This window comes from Phoca vitulina, unplaced genomic scaffold (genome assembly GCF_004348235.1).
Source record: "Phoca vitulina isolate PV1807 unplaced genomic scaffold, GSC_HSeal_1.0 scaffold19, whole genome shotgun sequence".
Lineage (NCBI taxonomy): Eukaryota > Metazoa > Chordata > Mammalia > Carnivora > Phocidae > Phoca > Phoca vitulina.
In genome coordinates, this window is record NW_022589722.1 from 10,637,293 (window position 1) to 10,654,938 (window position 17,646).

At 36.1% G+C, this 17,646-nt stretch overlaps 1 protein-coding gene and 1 pseudogene across 2 annotated transcripts in view; both read right to left on the reverse strand.

Moving 5' to 3' along the window:
* CDK17 (cyclin dependent kinase 17) overlaps window positions 1-17,646 on the reverse strand; it is a 110,540-nt gene that overhangs the window by 60,943 nt on the left and 31,951 nt on the right. The gene's annotated exons all lie outside the window — the stretch shown is intronic.
* On the reverse strand, window positions 13,456-15,154 carry LOC116640051 (annotated as a pseudogene).

A 17,646-nucleotide genomic window follows, 5' to 3' on the forward strand; every position in this document is an offset into this window, starting at 1 on the left:
AATACTTTTAAACAATACAGGAAGCACTGGGAGTTTACAGCTTTGTGTTGTACCTGACCTATCTTCTCTCTAGAGTAATCCAGCTTATTTTATTTGGTTAAGAGTCAACTAGTGATATTTTAGGACAACAGTTTCAAAGTCCTTCCTGAGGAAGGTAGTTTATATAAAATGTTTCCCAAGCATTAGAGGAAAAAACAGTTTCTCTAAAAGCTTTATTTCTAAATAATAGAAAATAATGGCACTGAAACTAATGAAACAAAACTGATCTAGGCACTTTTCAATTACAAGATCAGACAAAGTAACTATATTTACACTCCTGATTCATATATAGGCCAGAAACTCAAAGAGCATTCTTTACAATTTCCATTCCCTCAAATGCTATATCAAATTGGATCATCAAGCCAAACTGTATTACTTTCATATCCCTCACAGTTCCCAATCCCATCCCCCTGTATCTCCACTGCTAAGCTTTAGTTTAAACCATAATAATTTATTATCTAAATCATTACAACAAGGCTCATAAATAGCTTCCCTGGTTCTTTCAAAAGGTTGAAAAAATAGGTAAAACTCTGGCAATCCAAAAAAAATTACCAAATAGTATTATTATAACAACGGTGGAAATTAATTAGGTACCCTTTTGTAAAGTTAAACATTGCATTCCCTACGAGCCTGCAATTCTTCCTCTGGCTGCATATCTTAGAGAAATTTTAACATGTTTACCCAGAAATATGAGTAGATGCTCAAAGCAACATGTCTCTAAAAGCAGTAATACTGGAAACAACCCAAATGTCTACAGTATGGAAAACTGATCAATTATGATAAGTTTGCAGAATGGAATATTATATACAGTGGTAAAAATGAATGAACTACAACTACATGCAACAAGAATGAATATTAGTAACACGATATGTGTCAAAAAAACAAATCCAGAAGATTACATTTTAGCATATTCTTTTTATAAAAACAAAACCAAGAAAAAAAATACATTGTTTAGGTAAACGTATTTATAATAAAACTTTTATAAAATGTAAGAGACTGAAATACAAAGTTCAGAATGATAGCTACCATTTAGGAAGAGTCAAGGAGAACACATAGGAAGATGTAAGTTATTGGCAATGCTTGAGAAGTTGGATTCACAGATATTACTTTACTGAAGTATAAATACATTCTATATGTAAGATCATACACAAACCAGTAAGAATGTGTCAAGAGCCAAGAACTGTGATTAACACAATTCTGTGCAAATTGGTGGGAAAATGTTAATTAAGTTTAGGGGGAAAATTAGGACTGAAAGGCATAATTTAAGATTGAGTGGACTGGGGGCACCTGGGTCGCTCAGTCGTTAAGCGTCTGCCTTCGGCTCAGGTCATGATTTCAGGATCCTGGGATCAAGCCCCACATCGGGCTCCCTGCTTAGTGGGAAGCCTGCTTCTCCCTCTCCCACTCTCCCTGCTTGTGTTCCCCTCTCTTGCTGTGTCTCTCTCTGTCAAATAAATAAGTAAAATCTTAAAAAAAAAAAAAAGATTGAGTGGATTAAAAGAGTAAGTGAAATGTTTTAATAATAAAAAGGACATAGGGCTAGAGTCAAAAGGGTTGATTTTATTCCCCCCAGTCCTGCCACTAAGTACTTGAGTAATCTCAGGCTAGTCACTTAATTCACTTAACAGATACACTTCCAAAATAGACTATGCTCAGATGTATTTCTTTCTTTTATTTTCTGAAACAAATGGCCTGTATTTAATGTTATCAGGTATGAAATCTGGTCACTTCTGAAGGACTTACCATTCCATTCTGGGCTTCCCTTCTTTTCCTGGCCTACCAGCATTATCCAATACCTGTCACTACACATGTGCCCACAAATAAAAAATAAGGCACTTAACTAATCATCCCAGCAGATTCTCTTCGTAACTTCTACTGATATTACAACCACTTACGTTGAACTTCAAAAGATACACCCTGGGAGAACAGTTTTCATCTGAAATGTGCTTGCTCAATAAATGTTCCTACAAAAAAGTCGTATTGATTAACACCAATTATATGTCATGTTCGAGTAGGTTATGCTACAATAACAAATACCAACAAATGTTGGTGGCTTAAAATAACTAAGATTTTATTCTTTTATGCTATATGCTCATTGAGAGTTGACTGGAGTTCTCCCAAGTCTTCAGGGACCTAGGCTAAAGTAGCAGCACCATGGGAAGGAGACAGTGTGGCAAAGTATATACTGACTCTTAAAGCTTCCATCTAGGAGTGTCACACACTACTTTTACTCACACTTCATCGGCTAAATCAAGTCACATAGCCATGCCTAATTTTAATTTGGCAGGAATACCTACCATATTCCCAAGAGGAGAGTAAAAATATATGTGAACAATTTTCACAATTTCGCAATTTGGAAACATCAAATGAAATGTTAACATACTATGATGTATTAAAAATTCAAGAACACGAAGAAGTAATCAATGTACCCAGTTTTGAAAAGATTAACCAACACATATATGCGAACAAATTGGACAACCTAGAGAAGATGGTTAATTCCTAGAAATATATAAACTACCAAAACTGAAAAAGAAGAAATACAAAACCTGAACAAACCAATTCCCAGCAAAGAAATTGAATCAATAATCAAAAAACTCCCAACAAACCAAAGTTCGAGACCAGATGGCTTCACAGGCAAATTCTACTAAACATTTAAAGAAGAGTATGCCTAGTCTTCTCACACTATTCCAAAAAATAGAAAAGGAAGGAAAACTTCCAAATTCATTCTATGAGGCCAGCATTGCCATGATACCAAAACCAGATAAAGACACCACCACAAAACAGAACTACGGGCCAAGATCCCGGATGAACACAGATGCAAAAATCCTCAACAAAATACTTGCAAACCAGATCCAACAATACATTACAAAAATCATTCCCCACGATCAAGTGGGATTTATTCCTGGGGTGTAAAGGTGGTTCAATCTTCACAAATCAATCAATGTGACACATCACATCAATATGAGAAAGAAGGGGCACCTGGCTGGTTCAGTAAGAGGAGTGTGCAACTCTTGATAAGATTGAGCCCCACGTTGGGTATATACATTAATTAAAAAAAAAAAATCTTAGGGGCTCCTGGGTGTCTCCGTTGGTTAAGCGTCTGCCTTCGGCTCAGGTCATGATCCTGGGATCTAGCCCGGCATCAGGCTCCCTGCTCATTCTGCTTCTACCTCCCCCTGTTCTTGTGCACATACTCTCTCTCTCTCTTTCCCTCTCAAATAAATATTTAAAAAATAAATAAAGAAAATCTTAAAAAAGATAAGAGAAAGGATAAGAACCGTATATCATTTCAATAGACGCAGAAAAAGCATCTGACGAAGTACAACACCCATTCATGATAAAAACTCTCAACAAAGTAGTTTTAGAGGGAACATAACTCAACATTATAAAGACCCCATATGAAAAATCCACAGCTAAGATCATCCTGAATGGAAAAAAAAAAAAAATGAGAGCTTTTTCCTCTACAGTCAGGAATAAGACAGGGATGTCCACTCTCATCACCTTGATTCAACATAATACTGGAATTCCTAGCCACAGCAATCAACAACAAAAAGAAATAAAAGGCATCCAAATAGGTAAGGAAGAAGTAAAACTTTCACTGTTTGCAGATGACATGATACCATACACAGAAAACCCTAAAGACTCCACCAAAAAACTGCTAGAACTGATAAATTCAGTAAAGCTGCAGGATACAAAACTAATGTACAGAAATCTGTTGCATTTCTATACATTAATAATGAAGCAACAGAAAGAGAAATTAAGAAAACAATCCCATTTAGGGGCACGTGGGTGGCTCAGTCAGTTAAGCATCCAACTCTTGATTTCAGCTCAGGTCATGATCTCAGGGTCATTAGATCAAGCCCCGCATTGTACTCTGAAAACTATAAAACACATGAAAGAAATTGATAACATGGAGCGCCTGGGGGGGCTCAGGGGGTCCACTGGTTAAGCAGCTGCCTTCAGTTCAGGTCATGATCCCAGGATCCTAGATCAAGCCCAGTGTCGGGCTCCCTGCTCAGTGGGGGGCCTGCTTATCCCTCTCCCTCTGCCCTCCCCCCAGCTCATGCTCTCTCTCTGAAATAAATTATTTGGAAAAAAGAAAAAGAAAAAAAAAATGGAAAGACATTCCATGCTCAGGGATTGGAAGAACAAATATTGTTAAAATACATATGCTACCCAAAGCAATGTACATATTTAATGCAATCCCTATCAAAATACCAACAGCATTTTTCACAGAACTAGAACAAATAATCCTAAAATTTGTATGGAACAACAAAGACCCTGAATAGCCAAAGCAATCTTAAAGAAGAAAAGCAAAACCAGAGGCATCACAATTCCAGACTTCAAGTTATATTACAAAGCTGTGGTAATCAAAAGAGTATGGTACTGGCACAAAAATAGACACACAGTTCAACAGAACAGAATAGGAAGCCCAGAAATAAACCCACAATTATATGGTCAATTAATCTTCAACAAAGCAGGAAGGAACATGCAATGAGAAAAAAGTCTTTTCAAATGGTGTTGGGAAAACTGGACAGCTACATGAAAAAGAATGAAATTGGACTGCTTTCTTGCACCATACACACAAAAAAACTCAAAATGGATTAAGGACAGAGCACAGGCAGTAATTTTTCTGACATTGGTCATGGCAATGTCCTTTTAGATACGTCTCCTGAGGCAAGGAAAATAAAAGAGAAAATAAACTACTGGGACTACATCAAAAAAAAAAAAAAAAAAAAAATTCTGCAAAGCGAAAGTAAAAAAGACTAAGACAACCTACTGAATGGAAGAAGATATCTGCAAATGACATGTCTGATAAAGGGTTAGTATCCAAAATATATAAAGAACTGATACAGCTCAACACCCCAAAAACCAATAATCCAATTAAAAATGGGCAGAAGACATGAACAGACATTTCTGCAAAGAGGATACACAATGGCCAACAGACACACTTAAGACACATGTAAGACACATGAAAAGATGCTCAACATCACGCATCATCAGGGAAATGAAAAATCAAAACCACAATGGAAATCATGTCAAACATGTCAGAATGGCTAAAATCAAAACCAAGAAACAACAAGTGTTAGCGAGGATATGGAGAAAAAGGAACTCTTGTGCAATGTTGGTGGGAATACAAACTGGTACAGACACTGAGGAAGACAGTGTAGAGGTTCCTCAAAAAATTAAAAATACAACTGCCCTACTTAGTTGGTTAAGTGTCCAACTCTCAATCACAGCTCAGGTCTTGATCTCAGGGTCATGAGCTTGAAACCTGCATTGGGCTCCACACTGGGCATAGAGCCTACTTAAAAAACAAACAAACAAACAAAACTGCCCTATGATTCAGTAATCATGCTACTGGGTATTTACCCAAAGAATACAAAAACACTAATTCAAAAGGATATATGCACCCCATGTTTATTGCAGCATTATTTACAACAGATGAACTATGGAAGCAGCCCAAGTGTCCACTGACAGATGAATGGATAATGGATGGATATATATATATAATATGTGTGTGCACGTGTGTGTGTGTGTGTGTAATGGAATATAATGGAATATTATTCAGCCATAAAAAAGAATGAAATCTTGCCATTTGTAACAACATGGATGGAGCAAGAAAATGTAATGCTAAGCCAAATAACCTAGTCAGGGAAAAACAAATACCACATGATTTCACTCATATGTGGAATTTAAGAAACAAAGGGGAGGGGCGCCTGGTTGGCTCAGTTGTTAGGCGTCTGCCTTCGGCTCGGGTCATAATCCCAGGGTCATATCCCAAATCTCTCATTTTGGAAAACAGTAACTATAGATTTAAATTGTTTACTTTAAACTGAGGGGGGAGGTAGCCTACACTAAAGATTATAACAATAGGAAAGACATGGGTGCCAATAAGGTGTACCATGATGGAGGTAAGGGTCTGAAACTGGGATGTTTGTAGGTCAGGGTGAGCCCACTAAATACTGAAGAGAAAGTGAACTGCAGTCAAAACAACTAGCAGACTTGGAAACCCTCTGGGTGGTCCTGTATCAAGCATTACTAAGGCACTAATAACTAAAAGTACAGCGAAGTACAGGGTTCACTCCACGAGCACAATGAAGGTAGAAGGGAAAGGGAAGCTTGAAGTCTTAATTAAAAGTGAGACATGACAGGTAGAGGCCTGATAACCTGAGAAGTATCATGATGAATGGATCTGGATTCTTCCCTAGAACAGAGCTATATAAGAGGTGGTGAAAATGTAGTTGAGATAAAGCACATTCAATCTCACAAACAACTGAACCAGAACAACTGAACCAGAAAACCCAAATCAAGCCTTAGGTATGTGACTTTTAGAAGAGTATTAAATAACCTTTTGATGCCATATGAACATCTGGTTTAAATAGCTCCGTATCTGAGGAACTTCAGATGCCAAAAATAATCAAAATAAGATCCTTTCCTTCATCAGATAATTTTTGTCATGACTTCTGCCCTTTACAACCATACCTACAAGCATGTTCATTAATTAAAATATTTATTGAACATCTAGTTTATACAAATCTTGTGTTAGGAACTAAGGACAAAGAAACAAACACTATCAATTGGCCTCAAGGTGAGAAATACAGAAAAGCAGGCAGTGACAATGAAGTGTAATAATGACATATTCTCAAGCAGCTCTGGGACCACAAATAAGGGAGGACATCTGACAGAGAATACAGAGAACAAAGAAAGGCCTACCACATTGCAGAGGTCCAATAACTACTAAATGAAGAACGTCCTAATGTGATCTCCAGGACTTTGGTTTGCAAAGCTCTAATATTTAGACCAGTCTATTAGTTAGGTATCAGTCAAAAGATAGAAATCACACCAGTAATTTTAACAGAGAATTTAGTATAAGTTGTTAACCACAAATTGGAGAACTGGAAAGGCAAAAAAGGGACTCATATAATCACAAAGAAAGTAATTACAGGAAGCAGCTATTCCCCAGAGCTGATGGAAAACAAAAGGAAGTGACTGGAATTATTGAAACTCAAAGGTTTAGAGAAATCCTATAAAACTGGAGCCCAGATCTCTAAAAATAAAGCACTCCTTGAAGAACACGAAGACCAAGAACTTGAGGAGGGTCCCTGCAAAACTGGGACACAAATCTCTGAAAGGGAACAAAAGGCTAGTTGATGTTATCTAGGAGGGATGTAATGAGAGTTCTATGAGTGTGGAAAAATGCAAAATGGAGCCATTTGCCACTACTATTCTTGCCAGGGTGAAGTCCTGTTGCTGTGAAGATATTGATAGGAAGAAGTAAACATAAAGGAGCAAATCCCTTGCCCCTCCTCTTGCTTTCCTATTTCCCACCCTCCTACTGGCAGAATTTAATACGGAACCAGGTGGTAAACAAGAAATATAGTTTGTAGGGTCTCAGCTCCGACACCACAAAAAAAAAGTTTAAGAAGGATGAGTGTGAAGCTGATAAAAAATACCTTAAAAGCCAGCATCACCTATGCAATTTCTCCTCTCTATATACTTAAGATAATATTCTGTAAATACTTAGAATTACAAAACTCTAGTTAAATTCAGCAATTTTATTTTTCTCATGCCTTCTGAGGAAATTATATAAATAATCAACACTAAAATAAGGGCATCTATTTTAACACCCCAAACTTTAAAAGAACCACCACCCATGCTATACTCTATAAATTAGGCAATGCGCAGATCTTCAAAACTAAATCAGAACCTTGAGTCGGAAACAACCTTAAGGCTCAAATTTAGTGTTTACATGAAAACTTTAAAACTCTCATGTATTCAAAAATCATCACAAGATTAATGTGGATTAATGAAAGGCCTGAACTGCTAAAATTTTAGATGAACGCTATTTTATTACTTCGAAAAGTAAGCAGCTTTTTCTTTTAGACCAAATCTTTTCCTAGTGATTAATTTTAATATTTTTATTGTCTGAAATGTTCTGAATCTTCCTCTGGAATAGCTGGCTTACGAATACATCATTTCAAACATACGTATTTCACCAAATTTAAGATGCCATCAGTTATAGAACACAGCATTACTGCATAAATCACTAAGGGGAAAAATGTTGTAAGTTAAACTATGACTTCATGGGTTCTTTCATGGACTTTTAAAAATTCCTGAAAGAACTCTACCACATTAATAATCTAATGTACTGGGGTGCCCGGGTGGCTCAGCTGGTTAAGCGTTTGCCTTCAGCTCAGGTCGTGATCCCGGGGTGAGCCCCGAGTTGGGCTCCCTGCTCAGTGGGGAGTCTGCTTCTCCTTCTCCCTCCCCCCCACACTTGTGTCCTCTCTCTAATAAACAAATAAAATATTTTTAAGGGGTATTATCTCAGAATATATTTTAATAACTTTTTTATTGCCAATTGCTATTATACCAGTTCTTAGAGTAGATATAAGTATTTTGGTTTCTTAAACTTTTATTTTTATTTCCTTTGTAGTTTTATCATTTTATTTACTCAACAAATAGCACAAATATTAACCTTAGTTCATTTCTGTTATTTCCAACTGGTGGGCTAAATAATTTCATTCAACATTTGCAGGGCTAAGGCAGGAGATGGGAGAGGATGGAGAAGAATGGCTATAAGGTTTTTTGGGGTGGTCACGAAAATGTTCTAAAATTAAATTATGGTGATGACTGTACAAATGTAAATATATTAAAAATCCCTGAATTATACATTTTAGAGGGTAAGCTTTACACTGAAATTATATTTCAACAATGCTGTTAAAATTATATTTATGATAAATTCTACTTTCTTACATCAAAACAGTTAAAATATTTACAGAATACTCCTGAAATAATTGTAAATAAATATATTAGAAGATTCTCTAGTTCAGGTGTCAGCAAACTTTATCTGCAATTAGTCAACAGTAAATATTTTAGGCTTTATAGGCCGCATACACAGTGTCTGCCAATTTTTTTAAAACAGCCTTTAAAAATGTAAAGCCATTCTTAACTCTAGAGTTATATAGCTTGTTGACCCCTAATCACATACTACTTAAAAAAAAAAAATTTTTTTTTCCAGAAAGCAAGCAGTCAAATGTAACCCATAATGATGACGGTATTAACGAGGAGAAACTAAACACAACAGCAGTTTGAATCTTTGAGAAATTCATTTCACTTCTCATGTACTGCTGCTGTAGGGGACACAGGGGAGGTAAAGACTAACAAAAATTATTTCCACTCCATAAATCAAATGTTTTAAATTTATCTTCTCAGCATCCAAGGTACATTAATGGAAGAAGCCAGACTTTAGACATGTATCATTAATAACTCATGTGCTATTCACCTCCAAAAGACTTGAGGGGACAAAGACTCACAGATGTATACCCTATACATCTAAGCAAAATCCACATTATTTCCAGTTTTGCAAGGAAATAAATATATTATCAATTACTATTACTAATTAGAACTCCCAGGACAGACTTTTTCAACTGGGGTTCCACAGAATCCTGGGGTTCCACAGAATCCTAGGGGTCCATGAAGCACTACTTATTCAAGAGATCGTGACTTAAAAAATAATTAACAATTGTTTTTTGAACTTTGCACACTTTTGAAAGAGAGGTCACAGTGCTGCAAGGTGATCAAGCAGCTCCATTAGCAGCTTTGTGTCAGCTCCTTAAGGTAGTACATTCTTTAGAAATGCCACATAAAATGGAGTCATGTAAGAGTAAATATTACCCTTACATGCGTGACTTCTTTACTCAGCATGACGAATCTGAGATTAATCCATGTGGCTGTGTGCATCCACAGTTTCTTGCTGTTGCTGAAAAGTATTTCACTGTATGGATATACCACATTTTCTTCATTAGCTTGTTAATGAACACTTTTTTCCAGTTTCTGAATATTGTGATTGAAGTTCCTATGAATATTCTTATACACATCTTTTTTGCTGGGTCATTATAGTAGATGTCTGTTTAACTTTCTAAGGAACGGCCAGTATTCCAAAGTGGCTGTACAAGTTTTATATTCCCACCAGCAATGTATATGTTCTATTTACTCCACATCATCATAAACACTGGTATTATCTTTTTTAATTCTAGCCATCCTGATGCATCTGTCATTTTAATTTGTGTTTTCCTAGTGACTAATGATGTTGACCACCTCTTTCATGTGCTTAAGATCCATTCATATAACTTCTTCAAATCTTTTGTCCACTTTTAATAGAGTTGTCTTAAGACTTCTTTAAGTCCTTTGTCCGACATATGTATTACAAATATATTTTTCTGTTCTGTGGTTTGCCTTTTGTTCTCTTTTGTTCATTTTATGGTTAGTTCTCTTTGCATCCTAAAATTTTCGGTACGAGTACAACACAAACATTTTTTCTATATTTTTCATCTTCAAGTTTTATATTTTTAGCCTTACAATTTAAGACCATTAACCATTTTCAATTATTTTTTGCATTTGGTGTGAGGTAAAGGTCACTGTTCATTTCTTTACAGATTTTTTGTCTATTTGTTCTATCAGAGATGTCTATGAGAGAGGTCTACTAAATCCACAACAATAATTGTGGACTTACCTGTTTTTCCTTTTAGCTCAATTTTGCTTTACATATTTTGAAGCTATGTAATTAGGTGTATACAAATTAGAAATGTTCTATCTTCCTAATGAATTGGCCCTTTTAACATTATCCCTTTTTATCTCCAATAATGTTTCTTGGCTAAAGCCACTGTATCTCCTATTAGTATAGTCACACAAGCCATTTCTTAGTTAGCATCTGCATGGTACATTGCTTCCCATATTTTTACTCTGAACTTCTGTTTATGCTTTGTAAGCAGCATATAGTTGGGTTTTGCTTTTTTGATTCAGCCTGGTAATCTGTCTTATAATGGAAACATTTAGTCCATTTGCATTTAATTACTGATGTAGTTGAGTTTAAGTCCATCATCTTTCTATTTATTTTCCATTTGTCCCCTTGTTCTCTGTCCTTTGTTCTTCCTTTCCGTCCTTTTCTATTAATCAACTATTTTATTATCCTATTTTATGTACTCTATAGGCTTATCTTTTAGCATCATTTTTTCAGTGGTTACTGTAAAAGATACAAAAACACATCTTTAGTTTCTATCTTAAATTAGTACTTTTACCATGTCCCAAATGAGAGATTCTTATAATTTAACTCTATTTACTTCCTCTTTTTGCTATTGCTGTCATATAATTCCTTCTACATGTTATACCGTTTTCCAATATAACATTTCCAATGGAATACTAGACATTGTTAAAACTATTGGTTTAAGCAATTAACAGCCCTGCCCACCATAGTTAGCTATTCCAGTACTCTTCATTCCGTCATGTTTCTACCTCAGAATTTTTTTCTTTAGCCTGGTGTACTTCCTTAATATTTCCTGAAGTGTGGGTATGCCGCTGATGACTTCTCTTAGCTTTTGTTTATCCAAGAATATATTTATTTCATTTTTGGTTTTGAAGGATATTTTCACTGGTTATCAATTTTTTCTTTCAGCACTTTAAAGGTGTCATTCCACTGTCTTTTGACTTACAGTCGGTTAAAAAGTCACCTTTGAAAATTCTTATTTCTCTGTAACTAACGTATCTTTTCCCCCCTTCTGTTTTTAAGATTATTCTATTTGTATGTAGGTTTTAGCACTGTGATCTGGAACTATGTGCTGAGGGAAACACAGCAATAGCAGGCAGACACAATACTAGACTCCTACTTAATAAACAGAATCATTAATTATTTCTTTTGGCTTAGTGGTGCTATGAAAAAGTTTCTATCAGTGAGATCATATGATACATGTCTCTCTCTGATTGACTTATTTCGCTCAGCCGAGGAATTTGTAATCTCAGGAAACAAACTTGAGGGTTGCTGGAAGTGGTGGGGGGTGGGAGGGATGGGGTGGCTGGGTGATAGACATTGGGGAGGGTATGTGCTATGGTGAGCTCTGTGAATTGTGCAAGACTGTTGAATCAACAGATCTGTACCTCTGAAACAAATAATACAATATATGTTAAAAAAAAAAAAAAAAGAACATAGCAGGAGGGGAAGAATGAAGGGGGGGAAATCGGAGGGGGAGATGAACCATGAGAGAGGATGGACTCTGAAAAACAAACTGAGGGTTCTAGAGGGTAGGGGGGTGGGAGGATGGGTTAGCCTGGTGATGGGTATTAAAGAGGGCACGTTCTGCATGGAGCACTGGGTGTTATACGCACACAATGAATCATGGAACACTACATCAAAAACTAATGATGTAATGTATGGTGATTAACATAACATAATAAAAAAAAGTTTCTAAAACACTAAGGGTAAGTGTTTGTTATTTATCCTGTTTTGGGTTCACTGAGCTTCTTCCATCAGTGGTCTTAACAGTTTTGAAAAATAGCCATGATGTCTTCAAATATTGCTTCTGCCCCTTTCCCCTATCCATTTCATCAATGTCTTAATCTGCTTGGCTGCTATAACAAAATACTATAGACTAGTCAGCTTATAAACAACAGAAATTTATTCCTCACAGTATGGAAGCTAGAAGTCTGAGATCAAGGTGCCAGGATAATCATATGAGGACCCTCTTCTGTGCTGTAGACTTCCTGCTGTGTTCTCACACGGTCAAAGGGGCTAGGGAGCTTTCTGAGGATCTCTCTTATATAAGCATTAATTCCACACATGAAGGCTCCACCCTCATGACCTCAGCACCTTCCTAAAACTTCACATCCTAATACCATTAAACTGGGCATTAGGATTTCAACATGAAATGTGGGGGAACAAACATTCAAACCATAACACTTAGGAACTCCAATTATACATATGTTAAATCATCTGGTTATGTTACTTGTTTTTTATTTTGTTCTGTTTCTTTCCATCTTGTTTCCTTAGTGCTTTAAACATATCTTTGCAATAACCCTCTTAGTGGGTACTAGAAAGAAACACAGCAAGTATTTTAGGAAATCATCTCAGTATGCTTGGTCTACATTACTTCCTAAATGGGAAAATGAAAATATTTTCCTCTATGTTTCACAAATAAACCAAAAACTGCCTTGAAAAAAAATTAAGATTAGCAAATTAGTCCTCCCTTTTAGGGAAAATGCTGCAAATTCAGTTCTACCTTCAGTCTCATCCATGAAAGCTATTAAATATGTTCAAGAACTTAGGAGGTCATCAAAAACAGGAGACAGAACAAGGTATACGAGGAAGGTGCTTAATTTGCAAAAAGTATCACTTGGTTATGATAAAATCTTTTTCAGACACCAACTCTTTGTCTTTTTGCCACAAATACTTTTTTTTTTTTAAGACTTTATTTATTTATTTGACAGAGACACAGCGAGAGAGGGAACACAAGCAAGGGGAGCGGAAGAGGGAGAAGTAGGCTCCCCGCCAAGCAGGGAGCCTGATGTGGGGCTCGATCCCAGGACCCCGGGATCATGACCTGAGCCGAAGGCAGACGCTTAACAACTGAGCCACCCAGGCGCCCCTGCCTCAAAAACTTTTTGCCAGTTTAATAATCCTCTGAATGTCTATACATTGTATTAATATTTATTATTTATCCATAAAAATTTTTAAAGCTTTAAAATTATCCTTAAATATATCTAAATGAAATTACTTTTCCACTATTTACTTAGCCCTATGGAGTTTATAAGCAGTCTCCACATCTTATTTGATTCTTAAAATGATTCTATGAGGTAAAGTGTAATTATTTATCATTCCTGTTATACAAATGAGAAAACAAAAGCTCAAAACTTAAGTGATTCACCAGAGTCATTAAGCTACTAAGTAAATCCTGATAAAATAGAAATTTAAAACCTATGTGCTCCTTCCATTAATCTGCTCAAAAATAAATTGGCCCATGTACAGATAACAAGTGAAACACAAACTGCCTTTCCTTTTAATTTTTGTAATATTCTTGAGTAAAATTAAGTCAAAGCATGCATGATCATCTTTTTCAAAAGAAAACCCACACCTTAAAGCAATTTTAGCAGTATCAAATTATGTGTAAGTCACCAAATTTCATTTACTGTTACACCAAAGTGTGCTTAACAAATTATTTCCTAATGATATTTTAATTGACAATTTTTAAAAGTATTTTTAGAACTAGGTTTTTACAAAGTAGATTAATACTATAAATACTACCTTTGCAGGAGACCTGTAAACATGCCTCTTTCCTCCTTCAGTAGGCCTTTGAACATTTCTCCTTGGGGTGACTCATAAATACAAATTCCAGACTCAATACCACAAATAGTTAGGAAAAATTTTCAACTATTCCTGGTTTTATTTCAACACTTCTAAGAGGTTTCTGACAAAGTGAAGGACAAAAAAATCTCTAGCAAACCCTCCAGCCTTTCTAGATTAGCCGGTGTGTGTGTGTGTGTGTGTAATTTTTTTTTTTTAAGAATTTTAATACAGTTCAAATCAGTGTGCCAGGTTCATTTCAGCTCCTTCGCTGCCAAACCTGGGGGAAAGGAACTGCTTCAGTTTCCCTGCCTTCTCTTTATCTGTGATGACCAACATATAAAGGTATATGCTGTATCAAACTTTAAACTTCACATTACCCATATTTTTCTTGATCTTGACAGATTTGGCATCCTTTAGCCTGCTTGTGAGCAGAAAGTCCTTGATTTCTTCCATTTTGCGAGGCATGGCTACGAGGGGTGCAGGGGAGTGTGCAGCTGGCACCACCCAAAAGACCTACCCAGTATATTTTTAAATAAAGTTATTTACAATTATCAATAAACTCTTTTTGGGAATAGTACTGTCAAGTGTTAGATATTCCATCAGAGAAACGGCCACACTCATTTACTGTATGAACACAGATGTTACCTTCCTACATAGCAAGTCATTTCTGTGTTACTTTTATGGGCAGTATAACCCAGTCCTTCAAATATGGGAAAGAAAAATAAATATCCATATGAAAAGTCCCTTAGTTCTAATAATAATAAACCACAGCCACTAATATATTAAAGTAACATTATATATTATATAATATCTGTTCTTATTCTACTGTATTGCAACACATAGGACAAACAAGACATGAAGAAAATAAAAATCATCTCTGAAAAATAAGTACAATTATAAGCTGCTATTTAAATTCAACTATCCAGGGGCACCTAGGTGGCTCAGCCAGTTAAGCACCTGCCTTTGGCTCAGGGCATGATCTCAGGGTCCTGAGATTGAGCCCCACGTAGGGGGCTCCCTGCTCAGCAGGGAGTCTGCTTCTCCCTCTCCCTCTGCCTCTCCCCCCTGCTTCTGCTCTCTCTCGCTCACTCACTCTCTCTCTCAAATAAATAAATAAAATCTTTAAAAAAAAATTTAAATTCAACTACCCGAAAAAAGTCAGTTAATGGTAACTCATGCTTGTTTAAAGTAACTGGCTATGGTTAAGATCCATAATTTGATCCTTACATAAGTCAATTAACTTTGTGCTACCATGAATATCACTTATAACCCTGGACACTCAGAAAGAGTCAATATATATCAGTGCTCTTATGAAGATTTAGCCAAGATGATAGGTGGTTGGTTCAATGCCATCAATCATCAGGAAGGTGGGTCCTGTTGTTTTTTTCTGAGTAGAAAAATACTTAAGTCAACAAAATTATAATACTTATAAAACACCTCAATAAATTTTATTACCTCCATATTTCCTTTTTTCCTCTCATTTCATGACATTTTTTAATGATTTCTGCTCTTCCTCCTTCTTTTGTTCCAACTCAATACATCTTCCAAGAGTCAAGCACAGAGACCTCTATCGTGGTGGGTAGATAGTTCCTTTCGTATCAGGCAGACTTACAAAGTAAAACAGCAGTTCTCAATTCTGTAGTTAATTCTTGAATTTGAACTTCTTACTAACAAAGTAAGAAATATGTAACTGTACTTAATGTACTAGAGTAGATTTATGTCATTCCCAAAAATGAATGGGATAGAAAGCGGCTTTGTAGTTTATGAGATAGAAATTGCTCGCAATTGGGGCGCCTGGGCAGCTCAGTCGGTTACATGTCTGACTCTTGGTTTCGGCTCAGGTCATGATTTCAGGATCCTGGGATCAGCCCCCTGTTGGGCTCCCCACTCAGCACGGAGTCTGCTTGTCCTTCTCCCTCTGCTCCTCCCCCTTCTCTCTCTCTCAAATAAATAAAATCTTTTAAAAAAAAGTTGCTCACAATTTTCAGTCCCTCTTTATCTACCAGCAACTTACAGTTTTCGATATATGAAATTATCTATTCTGTCATGTGCAAAATAGCAGAAACAAAGTTGAAATCTCTAGAAAATGAAGCTCAATAAAATCTGGTTGGAATATGTGGAGAATAATGGGAGGCCTACATTTACCAAGAGCAATGACCTGAAAATGTGTATATCAGAAAACAATGATCTGCTGTCTAACACAGACAAAAGAGTTGTCACACTCTTGGTATGCTATTTACAAACATAGTCCCAGGTCTATTTCATCTACACTGCATCTATAGGAATGGTCTAGAAAGATTTCAATAGGAAAAAAAAATAAGTAGGAAAGGGGAGGGATTATTTCTCTGTTCAACAAAGAACAGGTTAAGACTATTGTTTCTTTTATTATTCTGAATCCATCTGTATAAAGGGTAAAGAAAGTCAAAAGGTCAGAATCTTTAGATGTGGCTATATGTTCCCATGCAATTTTGTGGTTAGAAGTTAGGGAGTGACTAGAATTGTTCCTGTTTCAAAGGTAGGAAATGAGAGGTTATCCTGAGGTCAGCATCTTCTAATGTGGCTCTTGATCTAAATTGTGTTAACTTGCTCTGCTTCAGGATGAAAGCAATTATGACCAGATCAATGTGCTCTGCATCTGGTTAGTCAGCTGCTCCAGAGTAGGCAGCCAGCAAGAAAGCTTTGGGGCCCTCTCTGGGCACTGTGCCTCCTAAGATTTGAGTATAGGCCAATCCTGTTGCCCAGTAATTCTTAAAAGGTATTTTCAGATCCCCAAGATAAGAAATAAAATAAATAGGAAATACCCTCCTTTTAATTTTCCAAGTAAGCTGTAACTGAAGTGTTCCACATTTCCATCTAATATTCACTAGAAAATGAAATATTCTAACGACTCTATAGGAAACCTATATACTGGCTCTAATGTCTGCCTTAGAAAAATCAACTGATTCCTTGGAAGAGGAAATTTAAAAGGAAGCCATTGTTTTTGTTTTGTTTTTTTTAAAAGAGGGGCAAACAATGCTAGAAAGGAGAAGAGGGTCCCAAAACTAACTACAAAATCTTCTTAAAAAATGGCTTGAATACAAAATTTTATAACTGTTGCTATAACTACAAGTGATCTTAAGCACAAAATCCTTTTATTGCAAATTCCATGTTAAAGTTTGAAAAAGTGCTTCAGTCCTACAATTAACTTTCTTCCAAGTTAGAGTTCAAGAAAAATGTCTGCGATAGAAGGTACGTTCACTGAAAATAAGAACTGGTGAATCAACCAGTCTGCTAATCAAGTTGGTAATACAAGGGAATCACAAAAGGGAAAAAAAGTACACCTATGTACTCTAAGCATTTTAGCTTGAAACATTCAAATGTGCTTACCAATCTTTTGCTATGAGACCAAGGCCATTACACAGATTCCTTACATAAGTCATGTTGTGCCAACATGGACTCTACAGTTTCTAGGCAATTTCTTTAAACATGAAGGGAAAAGTTAAAAACAC